Source organism: Astatotilapia calliptera, chromosome 11 (assembly GCF_900246225.1).
Source record: "Astatotilapia calliptera chromosome 11, fAstCal1.2, whole genome shotgun sequence".
Taxonomy (NCBI): domain Eukaryota; kingdom Metazoa; phylum Chordata; class Actinopteri; order Cichliformes; family Cichlidae; genus Astatotilapia; species Astatotilapia calliptera.
In genome coordinates, this window is record NC_039312.1 from 8,400,867 (window position 1) to 8,413,216 (window position 12,350).

Below are 12,350 nucleotides of genomic sequence, written 5' to 3' on the forward strand. Positions count from 1 at the left end.
GCAAAAAGATTGTGAATGGATGATGTCACTGGATGACAAACTAGGGAATTAAAGATTTAAAAAAGAAAAGCAAATGAAGTCCTTAACCAGACAGAAGTGCACCCATAATTCAGACAAAATCCATGATGAGTTACGTGTAACTCACGCACATAGTAAACCCAAAAGGCCACACACCCACGCTGTGATCTCCGTGATGCTGAATCGATATCCATCTTCCACTGAAAGTCCCAAAACAGATCTGGTTTTCCATTTGTCATTTTGTATCCGCTTAGCATCCACCCCATGCAGAAGGATGACAAAATGTCCCAGCCCGCTGCCGTGACGTAGAAGCGCAAGGTTTCAACGTAAGCAGAGAAAATACACACGGCACACCCACTGACTGGCGTCCAAGGCATGTGAGCGAAATGTTAGTGGTGAGGTCACGGCTCACCACAATACGACCAACGCGACACACACAAACGCACACTCGCACATTCAAATGCATACTTTAAGAAAAGGATACAAAAATACACATGCTGTGCAACTCTTTCAGCACTGAGGTAAGGGTACACCACAACAATAGTGGAGCAGGAGCTGGACGTCCAACCTCTCGAGCACAAACACACAGGAACGCTTGAACGGCGAGCCTTTCTGACGTGCTAGTTGGCGCTGAGGTGTGCAGTGTATTCGCAGTGTAAACGTGGGTGTTAAGAGGTGAAGTGGAGCATGACCGCTCCACCGACACACATACACACACATCTAAGTCACACAAGTGCAATTCGCTGACTTGTCCTATGCCCATAAATTGCTGGCTGGTTTTGGCCTGTCAACGGTTGTACTACAGTTATTTTTAATAGCCTGTCAAAATGTACTCAAGGCTAGGTCTCACTATGTGTCTGTGTTTCTGCATGCATATATTGCATATGAATGTAGAAAGAGTGCAAATACTTTTTTAAAGGGGGGAAAAAATCAGTGTGTATGCGGATAACAAAGGACAATCTGTACAACACGCACAAAGTTTCAAGTAACTCTAAAGGTGATGCTTGTTAAGCACAAACAAAGATGTGGTGATTACTTAACTTTATCATCTTTTTATCAAATCTCTGGCAGGTGATCCACTTCTCACAGCAGCAGTACCACTATTGTTTAGGACCATGGCAACTTCTCTTTAGCAAGTACTGTCTGGGTGCATGGCATACGATGCTGTGTGTGCCTGACCTGACTAACTCCATGGATGTCTGAGTGAGCTGCCCAGTGCTGTACCCATCTCAGACCAACTCATTTCCATAACAGATTTCATAAACGAATGAGTAAAAAAGGGAACTTGTAACTGTTATTGTGTCGGCAGTGTCACCTGAAGGCTGAAAGTTACAAAGAGCTCTTTTAATATGTGCAATGAAAACTTTTCACCTAATCATGCAAATAAAGGATAACTGCAGGTAACCAGAAACAGAAGACAATCAAAACCCTGGAATTAACTGTAGCAAAAACCCCACCTGCAAAAAGTGCACAACACGTTGTTATGGTAGCAACTGAAGGGTAAACTTGCAAAACACCTAAATGCTGATGTAGCAAAAGCTTTGATTTTAATTAGATTTTAATTTTGATTTTATATGTGTGCAGATTTGCACACTAATTGCATGCTCAACCATGCCATTAGAGGCCGAACCACTTTGTGATTAGAGTCCACAAAGTGTCTATATGCAAGACAAATGGATCCCTAATTTGACATGTCAGCTCACTGCTATTGGTGTATGTGTTTGTGTGTCTACGTCCTTGAATAAGAAACACATTTCAAAGCTGTTTTTAAAACCTAGCTACGGCTGAACAAGGGCAATATAAGTCCAAACCATTTTAATAGTCTGTGAAACTATGTATTCAGTCAACCGTGGTAAATTTAGTTCCACACTTCATCATATGGGGGCCCTGGTAAATTAGTTTCACCATGTTCCTCACAATACAACACTCACTCTCAGTTGTTCTGAGCATTTTTCGCTTTCCTCCTTAAATAGAATTTTCCGCTGCTGTGACGAAGTCTGCAAAGCTTCATCCATCCATTCTATTCCACTTATCCTTATCGGGGTAACGGGGGGGCTCTAGCGCATCCTAGCTACCGTGGGGTGAGAGGCGGGGTAAACTCTGGAGAGATTGCTAAAAGAAAGAGACAATCATTTGCACTAACTTTCACACCTACAGGCAACCTAAGTCAGGGGTGGGCAACTCCAGGCCTCGAGGGCCGGTGTCCTGCAGGTTTTAGATGTGTCCTTGATCCAACATAGCTAATTCAAATGGCTAAATTGCCTCCTCAACATGTCTTGTAAGTCATGTCCGAATTCATGAGCTGAATCCTCCTGAGGACCTGGCCTTTGTGGTCTACGTGGGCAGATTCAGAAGGTCGGGTTGGCCGGAAGTAAACGGCTGTGAAATTGGACAGTCTAGCTTTCAGATTTGCGTCACCGCTGTCTCGGTGGAGTTTAATAAACTCGGCCGTCTGCTCCTTGCTATCTAAAATATAACAGGACACTGGCGTAAATTCTCGACCATCTCACACTTCTATTTAATCAGTTTTCTGTTTGACGTTTATTCAGCTGTGTGAAAACCCCGGAGGAACCCTTAATTAATAAAGTTACATTTAATTTAATCTAATCTAATAACTTTAATCTCAGCCAAACCGATTTACTCACGAACAAATAAAACACTGAAAAAGCCAAACAATAACATTTTTAAATTATCAAAGTGACTTGTTTATCATGTTTAACCCGAGTAGCGAAAGACCGCGGGGGTTTGAAGACGATGTGTCGGTCGGCTGAGATATTTAAGTATACACAGCTACATTCTCTCCTGAAAATATGTTAAAAGTTTTTTTGCGACCCAGAAAGAGAAATAAGAGTAATATTAAAACTAAGTATCTGTCGCCATTGTTGGAAACTGGAATTGGCTTTGGCCGTGCTGTGAATTCTGCGATATGGTTTTTCAATTTTGTTGTCCGGGTGGACAATCGGGAGAAATTCGGGAGAATGGTGGCTCCGGTATTCTCCCGGAAAAATCGAGAGGGTTGGCATGTATGGTTGTGGCAACATCACTAACCTTGTCAAACACCTCAGAGTAAATCATATCACAGAATATGACGAGCGTATGTTGAGGTGAACTGAAGAGGAGGACAGGGACAGGTGCTGCTAGGGCGAGACAGACGTCTCTCACGGAGTCCTTTAGTGCGGCAGGCAGGCAAGGTCTTCAAATAGCGCATAACTTCAGGTTTTTTTTATTTCTGTATGATGAACTCTGCATTATTAAGTGATAAGAACAAGTAATCTGATGTCCTGTAATCGTTATGACGCTATAATTTGAGATACAATAAATAAAATACGTTTTTGTACAAAGTATCGGTATCGGCTCAGTATCGTCGATACCACCCTGAATATTACTTGGTATCGGATCGGAAAGAAAATCAGTGGTATCGCACATCACTATTATCTAAGTGACTTATATATTATGTTTAACCTGAGTAGCGAAAGACTGCGGTGATCTGAAAATGATGTGCCGGGAGTTGTGCCGTTCTCGGCGGCTCTAGTAACCCTCGAGCTCCCGGCTACGTATCGAGCTAGTGGGTAACAGACGTCTCCGAAAACGTCGGAGCACTTTTGCAAATATGTGATATCTTGATAAACCCAGCAGATATTTAAAGTTTACACAACTGCATTCTCACATGAAAATATGTTAAAAGTTCATTTTGTGACCCAGAAAGATTAATAAGAGTAATTTTAAAAATTAGTAACTCCAGAAACTGGAGTTTGGCTGGGCCATGCTATAAATTCTGGGATATGGTGGGCCACGAAGGACACACTGGCCCCATCCTGTAAATTTGGGGAAATGAAGGACGCATTTATCAGCTGCATTCGGAGGAGTCTACGAATTTGGACAGCCTTCGGCACGTCGCTGTGACGTAATCGGTCTACAAATGGGGCCTCAGGAGGATGCAGCCCATGAATTTGGACACCCCCGTAGTTCTGCAGAGGTCTGGTAATGAACTAATCATTTGATTCAGGTGTGTTGACCCAGGGTGATATCTAAAACCTGCAGGACACCAGCCCTCGAGGCCTGGAGTTGCCCACCCCTGCCCTAAGTGCATGTCGTTGGACTGTGGAAGGAAGCTTGAATATCCAGAGAGAACCCACACAGACACGGGGAGAACATGCAAACTCCACAGATGGTGGTTTCCAACAACCATGCCACCGTGCTGCCAAGTCTATAGAGTCGAATTATTGAATTGTGTCACTGAATGTCCTTTTTGACCATTACACATAGTTAGTGAACAACATTCAAATATTTTTAGTGCAAATATTGATTGAATTATGAAAAGAAAATGTTTATTTTTTATAAAAACATCCTTCTTGGTGGTTAATAATAGTAACATGAACGCGTTATAATAATAAGTTTCATTAGTGAAGGTGTGATATGGTTTAGATAAGGTTTGCAGCATCTATTGAACGGTGGTGTTTAGTCATACTGCAGACATCTAAAACTATTCGTTTCACTTGGGTCATCTTAGCTCTGCTCTAAGTTAGTGGGCTAAGGTGATGTTAATGCAAAAGGTTTTCAGGAAAGCCTGGCCACATCACTTTAATCTCTGTTGTTGTACAGACACAAAAGAAGAAGCACGTTGCCCTGTTAAGGATCTTGACCTTCTCATATTCTACCCTCTGCCTTCATGCGGTCCACCTCAAAGTTCTTATTTCAGGACATTTTATACCTCTCACTGCCTGGGCCCCTCAGATGGAAATCACAGTGGACAAGACTTTATTTTACTAACTGATGCAAAAGCCTCAACAGGATACTGAAATCATCAATGTGGAGCAGAAATGCCTACAGAAAATGTGGGTAGCGCAGGGTTGTGAGTCAGGGCACATTATAAATAAGGTCGAGGGGGAGGGGGGAAGGGAGGGTGAGACTGATGTAGCTGGGCTTTCGATGGCTTACAAGCAACACACTGAGTGTCTGTAAAGCGAATGAAAGAAAGCAGTAGCAGAAAAAAACAGCGAGACAGGCATGAAAAAAAGGATGAGGGTTCCAGCAGACTTGTGCCCAGCGTTGGAAGCTTTGCCAGTTAAAGCAGTGAGTCACATGTGACCTTGGGAGAAGAAATAACACTAGAGGGATCCCTGGATTTCCACGGCAGCTGATGTGGTTACCTTGTTTTCTCTGGTGAGGTTTCTGAAAATGATTTAGGGGAAACTCTTTTCTTCTTCTTCTGAACTGCGTAGTGTCAAGATGTGATGCATGCAACGAGGCTTATTTTCGGGAGGTGGCTGCATGCCTTTCTGTCACTTTTAAAGCTCTACTAGGAATCGGTTTCATTCAATAATGGTGAAGAGCCGAATGCATGCAGGTTTTTCTAAACAAACATTACAACAGGTGAATTAGTGGACTAATTTTGGTTTTTATTTATTTCCTAATTTTACACAGTACTGTGGGTGATATTTATACCATAACACACATTAATGCACTCACTATTATTTCACGATAATGCTATAAATTGGTACATTTACATGGTCCAATATGGTATGTCTACAATTCACAAAGACATAGATGATATTTTTACCACCCTAAAATCATCCCTTGCTTATTACTAGCTAAGCATTACCAAATTAGCACTTCCACGTAGCTGGCAGTAGCTGACTAATATTAGCAGGAAGCAATACAATGTAAGTTTCTGCATGCAAAAACCCCATCATGCCTCAACACTCGACACTCCCTAGAACCACAAGCACCACAACCTGCAAATTTAGGGTGCTTGGGGTTCATGTACAGCACCCATTGTAGCATTAAAAATAGTGAAGCTCGCCACTTTGCTCGCTACAAATTACTTTCTGGAGTGCTTACTGCTTTTTTCATATCTTCTGAGACTTCTGAAGATAGCGTGATTCCAACGATGACACCAATGATGATGCCATCTGGTGTCATTATTCTCTTGATCTGCTTTGGAGCATTGGGAAACCAATGTCTTTGCTTTCCGAAACGAATATTTGCAAATGTGAAAAAATCAAAGGAATCTTTATGGGGGCACCACCCACAGTGAAGCTTGCGGTTTAGTTTGAGTCAGTAAGGGAAACCGTGGGATGGCATGACAGATTAATAGATCTTTCTCGAGTCTGTCATGGCTCATGGCCATTTGTAGTTAGTGGAATGATATGTCTGGTTACTACTAGCGCATGCTAACTAGATACCTGAAGCTGTGCCAACTTCTTAGACAATCTGTTTTTGTTGCATAGCTGTCAAGATAAAAGCATAACATACGATCACTCTATGTATTTTCATTTTAGTTGGGTCAGTGGTTTTTGGGAGGCGGAGAAGGACATGAAATTCATCACTATCAGGGCGCAGGTGAGCGCTAATTAGCTAGCATGTAGCCAGTGTTTATAGGCAGGAGTGATACAGCAGTAATATTTTGGTTAGGTTAACGCAATCCTTTTAAATGTGCCAATGACCACCTGGGTTTCCATCAAAAAGGACAGTTTCGTGTGGTGTAGCCACTGCTCTTGTGTGACAGTTTTTGGATTTAAGATATACAAATCATAGACCATAGATCGCAGCCACCTGCTATACTCTACTCTGTGAAAGCCAGCTTAGCGGATATTTTTAGTCGCATCCCATTTAACTGTTTATTAGAAATATGGCTCAACAAAGCTGGTAACAATTAAGACTTGTTTTGAAAGCAAAAACAAGTTACAGTGCCCAAATAGTTATTCAAGATTCAAAGAACAATGTGACCACCTTTTAAAAAAAAATTTAGTGGTTACTTCCATGTTCGCTGGCACACTCTGACATGCATAACTGCTACCAGGAAAACTTCCCAATAGGGGTCAAAACGTAGGTCATATGAGTCATGTCTATGAGTCATAACTAGTTACTATAATTTATCGTAATTTCCATGTTCTAAATATGCCTCACTGTTAGAGGCTTCTCTCTAAATGCAGAATTTATACAGAATCTTGAAATGGTATCGTGTTCCTTTTTTGTTAGGCTGACTTTGTGTTCCCTGGTAAACGGGCCTGAGCAAAATACAAAAGTATTTCATGTCCTCACTACTGGTCGAGAAGCTAATAAGGGCTTTCTGGCAGTACACTTTATTAGGCTATCTGATTGCCAATGTGTTTCAGAACCAGATCTCATCCGACACAAGAGCTTCAGATACACAGAAAGGAGATCGTGTAATTACAGAAGACTGATGTTGATGTCACTGAAAACAACACTTGCATTGTTTTCAGTGTAAAATATGATACTGCATTTCATGGTCATTAGAGCTTTTCTGTGAACTAGACTATGGACCATGTACCAGTGGGAATGTAGACTCTAGAAATACAGAAAAGCACAGCATTAATTTTAAGAATGAATGAACCAGTTTACAGGTGATTCTTTGTTGAGAAACTGCCGGATCCTGTAAAACGAATCTCAAATACACTCACAGTTGAATTAAAAGCACACATTATACGGCTTTTTAATTATTTTGCCGTCAGCAAAAGAGAAGTGATGGCTAGGGAAAGTCAACAGACAAGAGGCAGCTGCCTGCTTTCTTGTTTGTCTAATTTTGGTTCATGAAAGGAATTCTCAATGTGTGTACTTGTACCTAATGTTTACCATCTAAAATGAGCTCGTGGCAGAGAAGGTCTTACTCATCGGCCACAATCTACAGTGGCGCAGACCCAGAGTAAAGATGCCCTTACTGTGCAACTACTGTACTTACACTGTACCTTGTTGGGCTTCACCCCTGTCACACCTCCATAAAAGGGTAAAAATAAAACACACGGGAGGTTTCATTAAGAACTATTAATAGTGGCCACGGCCAAACCAGAGTTTCCTCAGGGCGGAAATGTGACTGTAGGATTTTTTGTAGTCTTTTGTGGTATTATAAACCATAAATATTTTTATTACCTTAACCTCCTAAGACCCGAAGTCTTTCATGGCATGCATTTTTAATTTCTCTTTGCTATTTGAGCTGATTGTACGGTGGCCCTGAGAGGCCAAATGGACTGCAACTTAAGAAAACACCAGCAATAAGAAAAACGCTGCAAAAGCACACAAAACACAACGGAAATAGGAAAAACGACAACGGAAATAGGAAAACACTAAACAGACATAGGATAAATGATAACGGAAATAGGAAAAAAGAAATCCAAAAGCACAAGGGAAGTGTTTCTGGGGAGACAATAACCCAACTGACCAGTTGCAGGAACCAAAATATGCTGAGAATTGTGCCTCCACTTAAAAGAAGTGGAGGATCTATTGGTTTTGTGAAGAGAGAAAAGATGAGAGGTAAGTGTGTTAGCCTAACTATTAGCCTAAAATCCGTCATCAGTATTATATGAATCATGATAAAACACACCTACCACGTTTTGGGTTCCTGCAACTGGTCCGTCGGGTTATTGTCTCCCCAGAAACACTTCCTTTGTGTTTTTGGAAATCTGTTTTTTCCTATTTCTGTTTTCATTTTTCCAATTTCCGTTGTGTTTTGTGTGCTTTTTCAGCGTTTTTCTTATTGCTGTTTTCTTAAGTTGCAGTCCATTTGGCCTCTCAGGACCACTGTATGATTGGGACCTGATGAATGTAAAAATAAAGAATTACGTAATTTTTTTTTTTATTTTACCTGATTTTTGTTTCTGAGAAAAATGAGATCCAAATATGAGGACATTTGCTTTAAATTTCAATAGGACAGTGGTAGCATAATGTCCTATAAGTGGATATCAGGCCCTTAAAGTAGCCAGTGACAAGGTGATACCTTTCTATAAAATTTTACAAACTGCTGAATCTTATGATTATTATCCGGATTTTTCAGATCCGAAATTGTCATGTAGTGTATACTGAAAGCGTTGCATTTTTGTGAAAAACATTTGTCCTCAAAAGCCATACTGTGAAAAAAATTATCTTGATACGAAGCAATGATGAGCTGGTCCTAATATTTCTAAACAAGAAAAGGAAGAAAGTTCATCCAGTTCTCACAAGAAGCAGCAACAGGGAGAATTTGATGAACTGAATAGTGATGGGTCGGTCGCGAACGAAATGGCTCTTAGAGCCGGTTCTTTGACGTGACCAACGCGAGCCGACTCCTTATCGCGAGCCTTGGGGGTTTTTTTTTCTTTCTCTCACCCTCTCTCTCGCACTTTTTTTCCGCTTCACTCAGCATGCGAGCCTTGTGCTTTACGCTGGGAAGAGGGGGTAGGGGCGGTAGTTACACTCAGTAGCACAGGAACAAAGCAGGAGGGAGAGAGAGAGAAAGAGAGCCAGGGACAACAACGTCACATTAGAAAGGTATAGTAATCATCCACAACTATTTTCAGTTGCAGATGATAAAGGATTGAGAAAGTTTATTCATGCAGGTCCATATGACAGAGAATATGCATCTTCTTTTTGTTTTCATATTATAATTTATATTTAATTGTGTTGTGGTTTGCAGTGTTTTGTGTTGTTTCACTTTAAATTTGTAAAAGGAAAAAGCTGAAAATTTAAATAGTTAAAAGTTGAAATGTGAATAGTTGATTTCTGTATTATATGATTTATTTATTACATTACATACATTACATATTACATTTTATGTGAAGTGAATAAATAAAAGTATATTTACGGTGGCCTACAGACAAAGCGCATACAAACTTCAAATCACGTACGAACCCTGAAGCACGTACAAACTCCAAAACACGTAAAAACTCCAAAACACGTAAAAACTCAGAAGCACATAAAAACTCAAAACACGTACAAAAGACAACAGAAGTGCTCCAGGATGCTGGGCACAGGGTTGAACTTTTGTTACCTAGTGGCTACACAAGCCAGCAAGTGTGGTAATAACAGGTAAATGAACTTTTTTTTATTTTATTATTTGACTATATATGAATGCTTGTGTATAAATACACAAACAATACACATATGCTTTCATGCTTTCAATTGTGTAATTTAAGTGATCTAGGTAGCTCTGTTTTGGAAGTTCATATATAAACATATATAAATAAAACCACTTTTTTTTAATATTAGTAATTCCTTTTGTGCATAATTTTATATTATTGTTAATAATAAATTAATTAAAGCAACAAAACAACCTGAAGAGCCGGTTCGGAGCCGAAACAGCCGGCTCTTTTTAGTGAGCCGAACCGAAACAGCCGGTTCTCTAAAAAGATCCGGAAATCCCATCACTAGAACTGAAGATGTATCATGGCTTTTGTACGCTTTCGGATATATCTCAGGATGTCAGTAGGGAAGTTTGAGCTCTAGTTGGGACTAAGCAGGTAGAGAAAATGTTTCAGAGAGCAGTGTCTAAGGTAAAATAGTATTATTTAAAATTACTGTATATTGAGTACCTGTGTGCTTTTTGAGCTACAAACACACTCTTCACCACGTGCATTTTGATTGGTCAGATCTGTGTACTCGGATGGGAAGGATCAGAAAAGTAAAACTTGATCCCAAAAATAAACAATTTGTCACAAATTAAGAAGTTAAGAATAGTTGAGTCCAAAAACCCATTTTTTACATGTGTGCAATGTTAAAAATGTTCGTCACTGTCTTAGATTTGCTATCAGTAATTTTTGACTCAGATATGACATAATGAAGACGACAGTGTTTCCATGTAAGTTTCCATTTAAATTGAACATTTTTGCATTGTTGAATTTTTCCATCATTATCTCTGCAAGTATTTTCCACAGCAGTAATCTCCTGCAGTCTGTCTTTACCTCGGAAAAGATGACAAACAAACCAGCAGAGTCTGAAACAGCAGTGTGTTTTCCTGCTCTCACACCAGGACGCCACTGGCATGCAGTCCAGTAGGCTTTCCCAGCACCGGGCACTTAGCTTGGCTCAAAGGAATGGCCTGTCTGCCTGTCTGTCTGCATTCTGTTGGCAGCGCGTGGATGGGCGTGTGTCCCGTGTGTGTAAAGTGCGATAAAGAAAATTTCCAGAATGTTCTGCTATAGTGTCTGGTGTTTGTCAGTGTGTGGAACAGACATCATCTTGAGTTCAAACATATTGGCTGTTGGCCCTTATTTTTGTTCTGTTATAATTTTCACCTCTTGTAAAATACTGTTTTTAAAAATAAAGTCAAGGTTATTCCTACATCCATTTGCATGTCTTCCTGAATAAACATAAGAATATGACATTATTCCATACTCAACCCAGTCCAAGGCTTGATATTCCCGTAATCACCGTGATGACAGGATGCAGGATACTGAGGTGAAGATAGTTAAATAGCACTTTTTAAAATTTATGTTGGTGAAATAAGAGTTTTTGGTTCATTTCAGCTGCCAGAAGCCACAAGTAAAGCAACCAAAAGACTGTGTGTTTTGGTTTAAAAGTGTTTTTAAAAATGTGAGCGATTTTATTTAATCTGGAGAAGCGATTCAGAATGAGTGATGCAGCTGTTGCACTTCGCATGCTTATGCTTCATATCTGAAACGACACATTCAAAGGAAAATAAGGTATCAGACACTGCAACAGAAGGATAACAATGCACGCACTTTCAGTGGAGTGAGTCACACACCTAATGAAAACCTATGTGGAAAATCTAATGACTGCAATTATCATGATGTCATAGCAATAACATGGCCTCCAAATAAATGACTGTGTGCATCTTTTGTAAACAAAAACATATTTGTTAACATAAAAAAAAACATGAAAAAGCTTTTAAAATGTTACATTTAGCGTAATAAATAAAAAAGTATTTGCCCTCCCTCCCCCTTGTTAAATCACATGTTTGGGGGAAACCTGAGTTCAGTTTGACAAAACAATACATCCTGGTGCGATGTAAATGCCCGGCCATCAAACTCAAGAACATCTGAGAAACAAAGTTAATGACATCTCTCAGTGTTGAAAGGGTTACAGATTCATTTCTAAGGCTTTGAGACTCCAGCAAACCACTGTGAGAGACATTATTCAGAAATGAAGAAAACTTGGAACAGTGGTGAATCTTTCCAGCAGTGGGAGACCAACCAAATACCAAAAGAGCGCACCAACAACTCAACCAGGAGGTCACAAAAGAACCCAGAACAGCATGTAAAGAACTGCAGGCCTCACTTGCCTCTGTTAAGGTCAGAGTTCACTTTTCAGCTGGGCAAAAATGACATCCATGGGAGCGCTCTAAGGTTAAAACCACTGCTGACCAAAAGTAACAAAGGCTTATCTCACATTTGTGAAAAAAAATTGAAATAAGCCATGAACGCCTTGACTAATCCTTTGAACCTCTACTCATCTACAGTTATGCACTAAACACAAGGGATATTTTAACATCTGGAAAACAAGATCTTTCTCTGTCTTTTGTTTTCTTTTGACACTTTAACTTTTATACTCACTCATAAACCTCTGAAACTTGTGTGAATCATGTAGTTACTTGAAATGTA